The following is a 13,686-nucleotide window of genomic DNA, read 5'->3' on the forward strand; positions in this document are numbered from 1 at the left end:
GGGGTGCTGCAGCTTGCAGTACCAGTAGCTGCCACAGCCAACTTTTTTACTCAGTGTTGGGGACCTCCAATGATGCTGTTGAGCTTTTCCCGCTCTTGTAGCTTAGACCCCAGCCATGAAACTGTCAGCCCAGGAAAATTGATGCAGTAATGACTATATTACTTTCGCTCATGATTTCTGGCCCACTGCCAGATCAGTTGAAAACTCCGATCCCGTGGCAATTTGCCTTCTTTACTCAAGAGTTCCAACACCTCCGGGGGTCTTGTCTGCAGTCCCAGCTTTCTACACTATTGTGGGGTCTCCTGCCAACTGCACTGCTGAGGAATCTTCAGGCACTCTAGGTAAGCAAACTGCTGTCATTTTATTCTGTTTTGGTGTGTTCCAGACATTCCAAGACGCTGTCACTCTATTGTACATGGAGTGTTTTTAAATTTTTTTCTTTGCGTGACTATGGCTGATCTGGATCTTAACTCCATTTACTCGCTGGTTCCACATCCCTTAGTTCCCTTACCTAACAAAAATCTAGCAATCTTAGTATGAAATTTTCAATTGACCCCAGCATCAGCCGTTTTTTGTGGGAGCGAGTTCCAGATTTCCACTACCCCTTATGTGAATAAGTTGTTTCTGACATCACGCCTGAACAGGCTCGCTCTAATTTTAAGATTATGCCCCCTAATCTGGACTCCCCACCATGTAAATGGATTCCATCCACCCTATCAAATCCTTTACTCATTTTTCTTTGGGCCTCCTTATCTCGAGAGACAATGGATATGCGCCTGGAGGTGGTCAGTGGTTTGTGAAGCAGCGCCTGGAGTGGCTATAAAGGCCAATTCTAGATTGACAGGCTCTTCCACAGGTGCTGCAGAGAAATTTGTTTGTCGGGGCTGTTGCACAGTTGGCTCTTCCCTTGCGCCTCTGTCTTTTTTCCTGCCAACTACTAAGTCTCTTCGACTCGCCACATTTTAGCCCTGTCTTTATGGCTGCCCGCCAGCTTTGGCGAACGCTGGCAACTGACTCCCACGACTTGTGATCAATGTCACAGGATATCATGTCGCGTTTGCAGACGTCTTTAAAGCGGGGGCGTGGACGGCCAATGGGTCTGATACCAGTGGCGAGCTCGCTGTACAATATGTCTTTGGGGATCCTGCCATCTTCCATGCGGCTCACATGGCCAAGCCATCTCAAGCGCCGCTGACTCAGTGGTGTGTACAAGCCGCGGATGTTGGCTGCCTTGAGGACTTCTGTGTTGGAGATGCGGTCCTGCCACCTGATGCCAAGTATTCTCCGGAGGCAGCGAAGATGGAATGAATTGAGACGTCGCTCTTGGCTGGCATTTTAAACACCTCAATTAGATCACCCCTTAATCTTCTATATTCAAGGGAATATAAGCCTCCTCTATGCAACTTTGCAAAATATTGGCTAAACTAAGTTTATGCAGCACCCTTACTTCCAGGACAAAGAGGAGACGTTTATCTTGAGTCTAGGCTGGATTTGAACTGAAGTTTCAGAGTGTCTAACTTTTTGAGCCACCCAGTCCCTTACTGGGAGCAATTTTTATTTCCCTGCAAACACCCTGGTTCAAACTTTGAGTGAGTCTAAGTCTAGTAGTCACCTTAGCTTTTTTGGTCCCTTTAGCTATACTTTATTGGTCAGATATATAGAGGTGGGGAGGCTCTTTTGTTTCCATTTTATTCCAAAATTGCAGATTCTACATTAGGTTCTACTGTCAAGTAATGCTCAAAATTAGATTCCAAATTTGATATCATTATGATTTAAAGTCTGGGAACTTAAATACGAAATACACTTTTAAATTATGCTGATCTGCTGCATTATCAAGTATCTGGTGTCAGTGTAAACCCAGTGCTGCACTATGACCTGCAACAAGACCTTTGCCTAAAAACTGGCACTGCTTGCAGCTGTTTCAATCTGGTGCATGCACAGCTGGCCTCCATTGTTGTTCTGTATGCTAACTCAGATTGTAAGTGTGAATTCCCTAACATCAAAATCCTTAACAATAGCAACTGATAACGAATATGCCAGTTGCCAGAGAACCTTAAAATCCACAGTCCCTTGGGAACGAGGATGGCTTTTTTCCACTCCAGGGTTGTGGGTCCTTAGGTGACTGAATAGTCCAATTCTGGATCCGCTCACTGCCACAGTGGGATAGGTGGTGTTTGATGAGGTAAATGGATGGGATGTTTGAATTTCCGAACGCTCCTTCCATTGTTTGCACTTGGTTGCTGCCTGGGCATGTCGGCGTTGTTCAAACTGGGTGGCACCTTCGCGGATTCTTCTTCTCCATTTTGTGCAGTCTCGGGCAAGAGATTCCCATGAATCAGTGGAGATGTTACATTTTTTCAGGGAGGTTTTAAGGACATCCTTGTAGCGTTTCCTCTGCTCTCCTGGTAGCCTCTTGCCATGATGGAACTCGGAGTAGAAAGCTTGTTTTGGGAGTCTTGTGTCAGGCATGTGGACAATGTGGCCCGCCCACATAACTGACTAGCCATGACCACTGTCTCAATACTGGGGGCTTGGCCTGAGAGAGGACACTGATCTTGGAGCGCCTGTCCTGCCACTGAATCTGCAGGATCTTGTGCAGGCACCGCTGGTGATATCTCTCCAGGGCTTTGAGATTTCTGCCACATAGTGTCCATGTTTCCGGCGCATACAGGAAGGCAGGTAACACTGTGGCCCTGCAGACCATTAGCTTGGTGCCAGATCTGAGGTTTCTGTCGTCAAACACTCTTTTCCTCAGACGACTGAAGGCTGCACTGGCACACTGGAAGCAATGCTGAATTTCATCTTTGATGTCTGCCCTTGCTAAGAGGAGGCTTCCAAAGTATGAGAATTGATCCATATTGTCCAGTGGTTCGCAATGGATTTTGATAGTAAAAGGGCAGTGTTGCGCTGTGGGAGCAGACTGGTAGAAGACCTTTGTCTTCCGGATGTTTAACTTAAGGCTCATTCTTTCATATGCCTCCATGAATGCATTAACGAGGATTTGAAGCTCAGACACTGAGTGTGCGCATATGCAAGCGTCGTCAGAGTACTGCAGCACTGGAGGCGACATAGGTTAGTTTCCCGTTCATCCAGTAAAGTAGATCTACTCTGGCAGGAAGTTTCATGGAGATGAGGTGGAGTGTTGCAAGGAAGATGGAAAAGAGCGTTGGTGTAATGACACAGCTTTGTTTGACCCCAGTTGGTCTTCGGATTGGGTCAGTGGCAGATCCGTTGGCAAGGATTACAGCTTGCATGTCGTTATGCAGTAGGCAGAGGATGGCGACGACTTTCTCTGGGCAGCCAAATTTAAGGAGGATGTTCCATAATCTCTCCCGGTTGATAGAGTCGAAGGCCTTTGTGAGGTCAAAGAAGGCATAAAGGCATAAAAGGTGCTAGACGTTGCTAGCCATCAGTGGAGCCCTATCTGCCCCATAGAATAATGGAACAGTTCTTTGGCGTCCTTATCTCGAGAGACAATGGGTAAGCGCCTGGAGGTGGTCAGTGGTATGTGGAGCAGCGCCTGGAGTGGCTATAAAGGCCAATTCTAGAGTGACAGGCTCTTCCACAGGTGCTGCAGAAAAATTTGTTTGTTGGGTCTGTTACACAGTTAGCTCTCCCCTTGCGCTTCTGTCTTTTTTCCTGCCAACTGCTAAGTCTCTTCGACTCGCCACACTTTAGCCCCGCCTTTATGGCTGCCCGCCAGCTCTGGCGAACGCTGGCAACTGACTCCCACGACTTGTGATCAATGTCACAGGACTTCATGTCACGTTTGCAGACGTCTTTAAAGCGGAGACATGGACGGCCGGTGGGTCTGATAGCAGTGGCGAGCTCGCTGTTCAATGTATCTTTGGGGATCCTGCCATCTTCCATGCGGCTCACATGGTCAAGCCATCTCAAGCGCCGCTGACTCAGTAGTGTGTATAAGGTGGGGATGTTGGCCGCCTCGAGGACTTCTGTGTTGGAGATACGGTCCTGTCACCTGATGCCAAGTATTCTCCAGAGGCAGCGAAGATGGAATGAATTGAGACGTCGCTCTTGGCTGACATACGTTGTCCAGGCCTCGCTGCCATAGAGCAAGGTACTGAGGACATAGGCTTGATACACTCGGACTTTTGTGTTCCGTGTCAGTGCGCCATTTTCCCACACTCTCTTGGCCAGTCTGGACATAGCAGTGGAAGCCTTTCCCATGCGCTTGTTGATTTCTGCATCTAGAGACAGGTTACTGGTGATAGTTGAGCCTAGGTAGGTGAACTCTTGAACCACTTCCAGAGCGTGGTCGCCAATATTGATGGATGGAGCATTTCTGACATCCTGCCCCATGATGTTCGTTTTCTTGAGGCTGATGGTTAGGCCAAATTCATTGCAGGCAGCCGCAAACCTGTCGATGAGACTCTGCAGGCACTCTTCAGTGTGAGATGTTAAAGCAGCATCGTCAGCAAAGAGGAGTTCCCTGATGAGGACTTTCCGTACTTTGGACTTCGCTCTTAGACGGGCAAGTTTGAACAACCTGCCCCCAGATCTTGTGTGCAGGAAAATTCCTTCTTCAGAGGACTTGAACGCATGTGAAAGCAGCAGGGAGAAGAAAATCCCAAAAAGTGTGGGTGCGAGAACACAGTCCTGTTTCACGCCACTCAAGATAGGAAAGGGGTCTGATGAGGAGCCACCATGTTGAATTGTGCCTTTCATATTGTCATGGAATGAGGTGATGATACTTAGTAGCTTTGGTGGACATCCAATCTTGTCTAGTAGTCTGAAGCGACCACGTCTGCTGACGAGGTCAAAGGCTTTGGTGAGATCAATGAAAGCAATGTCGAGGGGAATCTGTTGTTCGTGGCATTTCTCCTGTATCTGACGAAGGGAGAACAGCATGTCAACGGTCGATCTCTCTGCATGAAAGCCACACTGTGCCTCAGGGTCGATGCGCTCGGCCAGCTTCTGCAGCCTGTTTAGAGCGACTCGAGCAAAGACTTTCCCCACTATGCTGAGCAGGGAGATTCCACGGTAGTTGTTGCAGTCACCGCAGTCACCTTTGTTCTTATAGAGGGTGATAATCTTGGCATCGCGCATGGTCCTTAGGTACTGCTCCCTCATCCCAGCACAGGCATAGCAGTTCATGTAGTGCTGAGAGTATAGCAGGCTTGGCACTCTTGATTATTTCAGGGGTAATGCTGTCCTTCCCAGGGGCTTTTCTGCTGGCTAGAGAATCAATGGCATCACTGTGTTCCAATTTTGTTTGCTGTATGTCCAGCTCATCCATGACTGGTAGAGGCTGGGCTGCATTGAGGGCAGTCTCAGTGACAACATTCTCCCTGGAGTACAGTTCTAGGTAGTGCTCAACCCAGCGGTCCATTTGTTTGCGTTGGTCAGTGATTATGTCCCCTGATTTAGATTTGAGGGGGCGATCTTCTTGATGGTTGGCCCAAGAGCTCTCTTAATGCCATTATACATTCCTCTGATGTTTCCGGTGTCTGAGGCCAGATGAATATGACAGCATAGGTGTTGCCAGTAGTCGTTTGCGCAGCGCCTGGCTGTTCTTTGTGCAGTGCTTCTGGCTGCTTTAAGTGCTACCGATGTTAACTCGCTGGGGGCTTTCTTGTAGTTCAACAGTGCAATGTGCTTAGCGGCTATGACAGGTTCCAGCTCTTCATTATGAGATTGAAACCAGTCTGCATTTCTCTTCGCACTTTTGCCGTAGGTGGTCAAAGCTGACTCATAGATGGCGTCTCTGATGTGGGCCCACGGTCTCAGCATCCCCTGTGGGAGTGTTTTGAAGGGCTGTTACAAGTGAATTTAGAAATTTATGTAACAGCTGTGGGTGAGAAATTCTGTTCGTGTTGATGCGCAGGTGGCCCTTCTGCTTGGAATGATGCAACTTCTTTGGTCCGAGTCTAACCTTGCTGCACACCAGGGAGTGGTCGGTGTCGCAGTCCGCACTGTGGAAGCTGCGTGTGAGGTGAACACTGTTTAAAGTGGCTCGCCTTGTGATAATGTGGTCTAGCTGGTGCCAACGACGCGATCTTGGGTGCCTCCATGAAACCTGGTGACAGGGTTTAGTGTGAAAGAACGAGTTGGTGATGCAGAGGTTATGATAGGAACACAACTCAAGCAGTCTCTGCCCGTTCTCATTCATCCTTCCAACGCCATAGCGCCCAAGGCAGGAGGGCCATGAGTCATGGTCGGCCCCAACCCTGGCATTAATGGAACAGTACAATGCAGAAAAAGGTCATTCAGCCCATTAAGTCTGTGTCGATTCTTTCAAAGAGCAACCCAGTTAGTCTCACTCCCCCGCTCTTTCCTCCATTCCTGCAATTTGTTCTTGTTCAATTATTTACTCCATTACCTTTTGAATGCTACTGTTGAATCTGTATCCACCACCCAATCAGGCAGTGCATTCCAAATCCTAACCACTTGCATAAAAATTCATTTCCTCAAGTCACCTCTGGTTCTTTTACGAGTCACTTTAAATCTGTACCCTCCAGTTATTGATTCTTCAGTCATTGGAAATGGTTTCTTTTTATTTACTCTACCTAAACTTTTCATGATTTTTAAACACATCTATCCTCAGCCTTCCTTGCTCTAAGGAGAACGACCCCAAGTTCTCCGATCTATCCATGTCACTTTAATCCCTCAACCCTGGAACCATTCTAAAAAATCTCTTATGTACCCTCACCAAAGTCTTCACATTCGTCCAAAAGTGTGGTACATGTTTCAGTTCAGGTCAAACTAGTGCTTTATATAGGTTTAGCATAATTTCCTGGCTTTTGTACTCTATGTCTTTATTTCTAAAGCCCAGCAACCCATATGCTTTATTACCTGCTTTGTTAACCTGTCCTGCCACCTTCAGAGATTTATGCACAAGCACCCCCAGGTGTCTCTCTTCTTGCACCCTTTAAAATTGTACCGTTTAGCATATATTGTCTCTCCTCATTCTTCCTACCAAAATGTATCACCCCACACTTTTTTGCATTGAATTTCATTTGCCATGTATCCATCCATTTCCCTATACTCTTGAAGTCTATTACTATCTTCTTCAATGTTTACACTTCCAAATTTTGCGGCATCTGCAAACTTTGAATGTCTGTCCTGTACACCCAAGTCCAAGTCATTAATGTTCATCAAAAATTGCAGTGGTACTAGTATTGAACCTTGGGAAACTCCACTGTATTCCTCCCTCCAGTCTGACAAACAGTCACCGCAACTGCATGCTGGCAGTCCTTTATTAGTTCATGCTTATCCAAGTGGCAGTTGATTTTCTCCCAGACTGGCCAGTATTTCTAGGTTTATCCTTCTTCCCTTTTTTGATCAAGGGGGCAATATTTGCAAATCTCCAGTCCTCTGGCACCACCCCTGTATCTAAGGATTAGAAGATGCCACAATTTCTATCTTGACTTCCCTTAGCAACCTAGGATGCATCCCATCCGGACTGGGCAATTTATCTACTTGAAGCACTGCCAGCCTTCCAAGTATCTCTTCTTTACTTTTATCTAATCCAGTATCCCATGTTATGATCCTGTTAGGAACTGCTAACTTTTAAAAAGAGAAAGTCAAATTCCCAGTTATTACTGAGAGAAATATGCCAAAAGATTTCACATTTTAAACAAAAACATTACTGTACAAGAGTTAAACAAAGCAAAACACTAACAACACTACAATTTGGAAACACATATTTTAAACTTAAAATCTTAACAGAACATGAAGATGAATACTTTAAATTCTAATCTCTCCTGTTTGACTGAGTTCCTCTATACATGATAGGATCTTGGCAGTTTGTTCACTTCTCCTAAGACCAAGCCAAAGTGTACTGTTTGACAAATTTATTACAATTTTATGAGGATGTAACTAATAGGGTAGATAAAGAGGAACCAGTAGATGTAGTACACCTGGATTTCCAAAAGGCATTTGATAAAGTGCCACATAAAAGATTAATAGATAAGATGTTGGGGGTAATATATTAGCATGGATAGAGGATTGGTTAACAGACAGGAAGCAGAGAATGGGGATAAATGGGGCATTTTCAAGTTGGCAGGCAGTGAATAGCGGGGTGCTGCAAGGATCAGTGCTGGGGCCTCAGGTTTTTACACTCTACATTAATGACTTGGATGAAGAGACAAAGAGTAACGTATCTAAGTTTGCTGATAATACAAAACTCGGTGGAAAGGTAAGCTGCGGGGAGGACATAGAGAAGCTGCAAAGAGATATAGACAGGTTAAGTGAATGGGCAACAAGATGGCAAATGGAGTATAATGTAGGAACATGTGAAGTTGTTCACTTTGGTCATAAAAATAGAAAAGCAGAATATTTTTTAAAAGGTGTGAAACTGTTAAGTGTTGATGCTCAAAGAGACTTGGGTGTACTTGTACAAGGAACACACAATGTTAACATGCAGGTGCAGCAGGCTATTAGGAAGGCAAATGGCATGTTGGCCTTTATTGCAAGGGGATTGGAATACAGGAAAAAAGAAGTCTTACTAAAAGACAGGGCTTTGGTGAGATTGCACTTAGACTACTGTGAGCAGTTTTGGTCTCCACATTTAAGGAAGGATATACTTGCACTGGAGGCAGTGCAATGCAGATTTACTAAATTGGTCCCTGGGCTGAGGGGATTGTCCTATAATGAGAGGCTGAGTAAATTGGGCCGAGATTCTCTGGTGTTTAGAAGAATGAGAGGCGATCTAATTGAGACATACAAGATTCTGAAAGGGCTCGATAGGGTAGATGCTGAGAGATTGTTTCCACTGGTCAGGGAATCTAGAACTCGGGGGCACAGTCTCAGGATAAGGGGCCGATCATTCAGAATTGAGATGAGGAGAAATTACTACACTCAAAGGGTTGTGAATCTTTGGAATTCTTTACCCCAGAGGGTTGTGTATGCTCCATCATTGAATACATTTAAGGCTGGGATAGATAGAATTTTGGTCTCACTGGGAAACAAGGGATATGAGGAGCAAGCAGGAAATTGGAATTGAAGCCCAAGATCAGCCATGATCGTATTGAATAGCGGAGCAGGCGGGATGGGGCATATGGTCTACTTCTTCTATTTCTTGCGTTCTTGTGTACGACAGATCTTAGAATTTCACTTTGATTTCCTTAATCTATCAGCTGCCTTCCGAGGTATAAGATCTCCTGGGTTTGGACTTCCCAGCTTGAGCACGGGCCTTACTCAAAACAGAAATACCCCTGGTTCCTGATAGCCTTTTTGCTCCTGATTCCAACTGACATCCAAAAGCCAACTGCTTTCTCTGTGACCAACAACCTGTCTGCAGCCAACAGCTTTCCAAAAGCCAGCAGCGTATCTATCAGCAAGTACACAGATCAAAACACCAACTGGCAACCCCTGCATCATCTATCTCCATAGCAATATGGACGTCCCAGATAGCAATTAAAGCTAATTATTTCCAACTCCAAATCTTCTCTTTGTTCTGGGAATCAAATGAAGAATTTAAATCCCTAATAGAGGCAGCTGCAGACACACCATCTCCATCAAGAAGTTCAGAGAGGTTCCCATTGTTTAGTCTTCCCAATCCCATAATGACCTTACAAAATAAACATGGGCCACCCTTTGATTTGTAACCACCATAGGTTTGTTTGCCAGGTGTTTTCATTTGTCTTGCATTAAAAAAATTTGATTCCAAAATTAAAAGTTACTGCTAGAAAATTAATACAAAACATGAACCAGGTGATCGTAACATCTGGTAAACTCATTGTTTATTATACTTTTGGCAAAATCCTCTTCTTTGGTTAGCCTCGATACAAAGTACTTATTTAGTACCTCAGCCCATATCTTTTGCTTGCACCAACAGATCTCCATTTTTGTTCCCTAATCAGCCCCACCGCTCCTCTGACAACCCTTTTACTGTAGCTATGCCACAGAAGACCTTTGGAATCCATTTTATGATATTTGCCAATTTATTCCCATATTGTCTCTTTACCCCTCTTATTTCCTTTCTCACTTGTCCTCTTTACTTATTATATTTGGCCTGATTCTCCCTTGTATTATCAAGCTGCCATTGGTCAAATGGCCCCTTTTTCTGCTGCATCCTACCCTTAAAGAATTACAGAATCTTGCAGGAAAGGATGCAATTCGGCCCATCTCGCCTATGCTAGCCCCCCCCCCACCCCCGTGTATGTGAACCCGCTACCTCCACCACCCCTGTCTCTCTGTTCCTGCGCCACTTTTGGCTTATATTGTCTTTTACCGTTTTACTTCCAAAATGCATCCTTCACACTTCTCTGCATTAAATTTCATCTGTCATGTGTCTGCCCATTTCACCAGTCTGTATACACCCTCCTGAAGTCTGCTACTATCCCCCTCGCTTCCAAGCTTTGTGTCATCTGCAAATTTTGAAAAGATGCTGCCTATACTCAAGTCCAGGTCATTAATATGTAATGAAAAGAGCAGGGATCTTAATACTGACAACTGGGGACATCAATGTATACTTCCTTCCATTTTGTAAAAAATTCACGAATACTCGTTTTCTTTTGCCCAGCCAATTTTTTATCCACACTGTCACTGTTCCTTCAAATTTATGGGCTTCAATTTTGCTAATAAGTCTATTATGTGGCACTTTCTCAAATATCTTTTGAAAGCCCATACATGCACAGCAACTAAACTACCCTCATCAACCCTCTTCATTCTTTCACGAGAGAACTCAATCAAGTTAATCAAACACGATTTGCCTTCAACAAAGCCATGTTGGCTGTCATTACTAACCCATGTTCTTACAAGTGACAATTAATTTTGTCCCACATAATTGTCTTTAGAAGTTTTCACAACCACTGATGTTAGGCTGCCTGGCCTGACATTAACTGATTTATCTCTCTCCCTTTTTTTGAACACATCTTCAAGATGCTCAACACTACACCATAGGAACCAGGTACATAGTCAATATTACCAGTAAAAATTAATACAGTGGTCACTGAGTTCATGCCTTAGAAAGCTTTGATAGTTATAGCACAAGGTTTCCAGTGTAATGCTGACATTATGACCCTGTTCTGATAAAAAGCAGGATTAACATTAATGTTTTTCAGTTACTTGCTCGCCATATTCATTTTTCCCAAAACAACTTACCACACTTTCTAAATGCAAGTAGAAAGTCAAAGACCATTACACAATGAATTTATTTTTAAACAAATGCTATTTTCCTCCATGTCAACTTCCATTACATTTAGATTACTATTGTCATAGGTGTTTTGTTTTCTGTACCCTTGTACATTACCTCAGGTCAAAGTCTTTTCAAACCTGTAAATGGTTTTGACAGTGATGCTGATCACCCTTAAAATTTATGAACAGGACTGAAAAACGTGATGGAGAAGCCATAAAGTCAGTTGTTCAAGTAACGTTTATGAACTACTGTAATGACTGCTAAGCAGGCATATCAAAATACATGTCGCTAAGGGCATTATTATACTAACGTAACAGAGTTGGCAGAGTCAATTTATACTACTGGTTTCTAGAGAATCATTGAATCTTACAGCACAAAAGTGCACCATCATGCCCGTGATGGCACTTTGGGAGAGCAAGGCATGATGGCTCTTTAAGAGATCTGTCCAATTTAGTCCAACATCCAAGTTTTCTCCCCATAACCCTACAAATTAGGTCCCTTCACATACATGCTCAATTTTAATTGCTCCACCATTGCTGGCTGTGCCTTCAGCTGCCTAGGCCCTAAGCTCTGGAATTCCCTCCCTAAACCTCTCTGCTTCTCTTTTTCCCTTTAAGACACTTCTTAAAGCCTATCTCTTTGACTAAGGTTTTGTCCATCTGCCCCAATATTGCCCTATGTGGCTTGGAGTCTAATTTTGCTTTATTAATGTCCTGTGAAGGGCCTTGGGATGTTTTATTACATTAAAGGCGCTATATGTTATTGTTTTTTTTATTCATTCATGGGATGTGGGTATCGCTGGCTCGGCCAGCATTTATTGCCCATCTCTGCCCTTGAGAAGGTGGTGGTGAGCTGCCTTCTTGAACTGCTGCAGTCCACGTGGGGTAGGGACACCAACAGAGCTCTTAGGAAGGGAGTTCCAGGATTTTGACCCAGCGACAGTGAAGGAACGGTGATATAGTTCCAAGTCAGGATGGTGTGTGTATCACCATTTGAAATTTCCTATGGAATCTGATTTTCCCACCCTTTCACCACGTCATTTGTAGAATGTCAAATGTCTCCTTTATAAGAAATTCCAAATCTGTTAAAATTTTTAAAAGTTTTTTAAATGACATTTTAGCTTCTACCTTAATCCCACCTGTATGCCCCATTTATTTCACGACCTATAAAATTAAAAAATTAAAAGTAAGGGTTTTTCCCTCCTGGTTTGCTGTCCATGAGAATACTTCAATGTGATTGGCTGCTTACCCTGCTTAATAATATAACTGTTACAGGATGCCTGGAGATCCCCTTGACTGGGTGTTAGGTTCAAACTGACATCAGGATAGGGAAGTTCACACCACAGAGATCGCTAGATCTTTGTGGAAACGTTTTTTGAGGTCAGCGGTGAGTGCCATTGCTTCATTCCAGACCATTACTCCAGCTGAAGCCTAACAAGTGATTTCTAAAAATTTAGCATGATTTCCTTGTTTTATATTCAATGCCCCTATTTACAAGTATCTCATATGCTTTCAGAACTGCTTTATTAACTTGCTCTGCCACCATCATGGATTGTTGTATATGCATCCCCGAGTTCCTCTGCTTTTGCACCACCCTCAAAATAGTACCTTTCAGATTACACTGATTCTTCATGTTGTTTCTCCCAAATTGCATCACTTCACACTTGTACACCTTAACTTGCATCTGCCATGTGTATATGTCCGCCTGAAGCCTGCTACTTATCCCGCTTATTTACTATGTTGCCAACTTTTGTATCATCCACAAACTTTGAAACTGTACTTCCCATACCCAGTCCAGGTCATTTATATATATATATATACACAAAAAAAAAATGGCCCCAATACTGATTCCATAGGGGACCACACTGCACACTTTTGTTCAAAACAGGGAAGAGGGATAAATGTGGTAACTACAAGCCAAGTCTAACGTTGGTGGTAGGTAAACTGCTAGAGACTATTGTCAAGGATAAAATTAATTCTCACTTGGAGAAGCATGGGTTACATAGTTACAGCCAGCACAGATTTGTTAAGAGCAAACCGTGGCTGACTAACCTGATGGAACTTTTTGATTAAGTAACAGTAAGGATTGATGGAGGTAGTGCTGTAAATCTTATATATATCGACTTGGAAAAGGCTTGGTAAAGTACCACATAACAGGCTTATTAAGAAAATAGAAGCATATGGAATTAACGAAACAGTGGTAACGTGGCATATAATTGGCTTAGGGATAGGAAGCAGAAAGTAATGGTAAATGGATTTTAACTTCACGTGACAACACCTACAGGAATATATTCAACCAGCAACCCACCATGCGAGCAGGCAGTTTACTGTCTCATCTGAAAGACGGCACCTCTGACAGTGCAGCACTTCCTCAATGCTGACCCTCTGACAGTGTGGCGCTCCCTCAGTACTGACCCTCCAACAGCGCAGTGCTCCCTCAGTACTGACTCTCCGACAGTGCAGTGCTCCCTCAGTACTGACCCTCCAACAGCGCAGTGCTCCCTCAGTACTGACTCTCCGACAGTGCAGTGCTCCCTCAGTACTGACCCTCCAACAGCGTGGCACTCCCTCAGTACTGATCTGACA

The 13,686-nt window shown here is 44.2% G+C and overlaps 1 protein-coding gene across 1 annotated transcript in view; it reads left to right on the forward strand.

Moving 5' to 3' along the window:
- The window catches only part of cfap161 (cilia and flagella associated protein 161), a 156,816-nt gene that overhangs the window by 71,447 nt on the left and 71,683 nt on the right, over window positions 1-13,686 (forward strand). The gene's annotated exons all lie outside the window — the stretch shown is intronic.

This window comes from Heterodontus francisci, chromosome 38 (assembly GCF_036365525.1).
Source record: "Heterodontus francisci isolate sHetFra1 chromosome 38, sHetFra1.hap1, whole genome shotgun sequence".
Lineage (NCBI taxonomy): Eukaryota > Metazoa > Chordata > Chondrichthyes > Heterodontiformes > Heterodontidae > Heterodontus > Heterodontus francisci.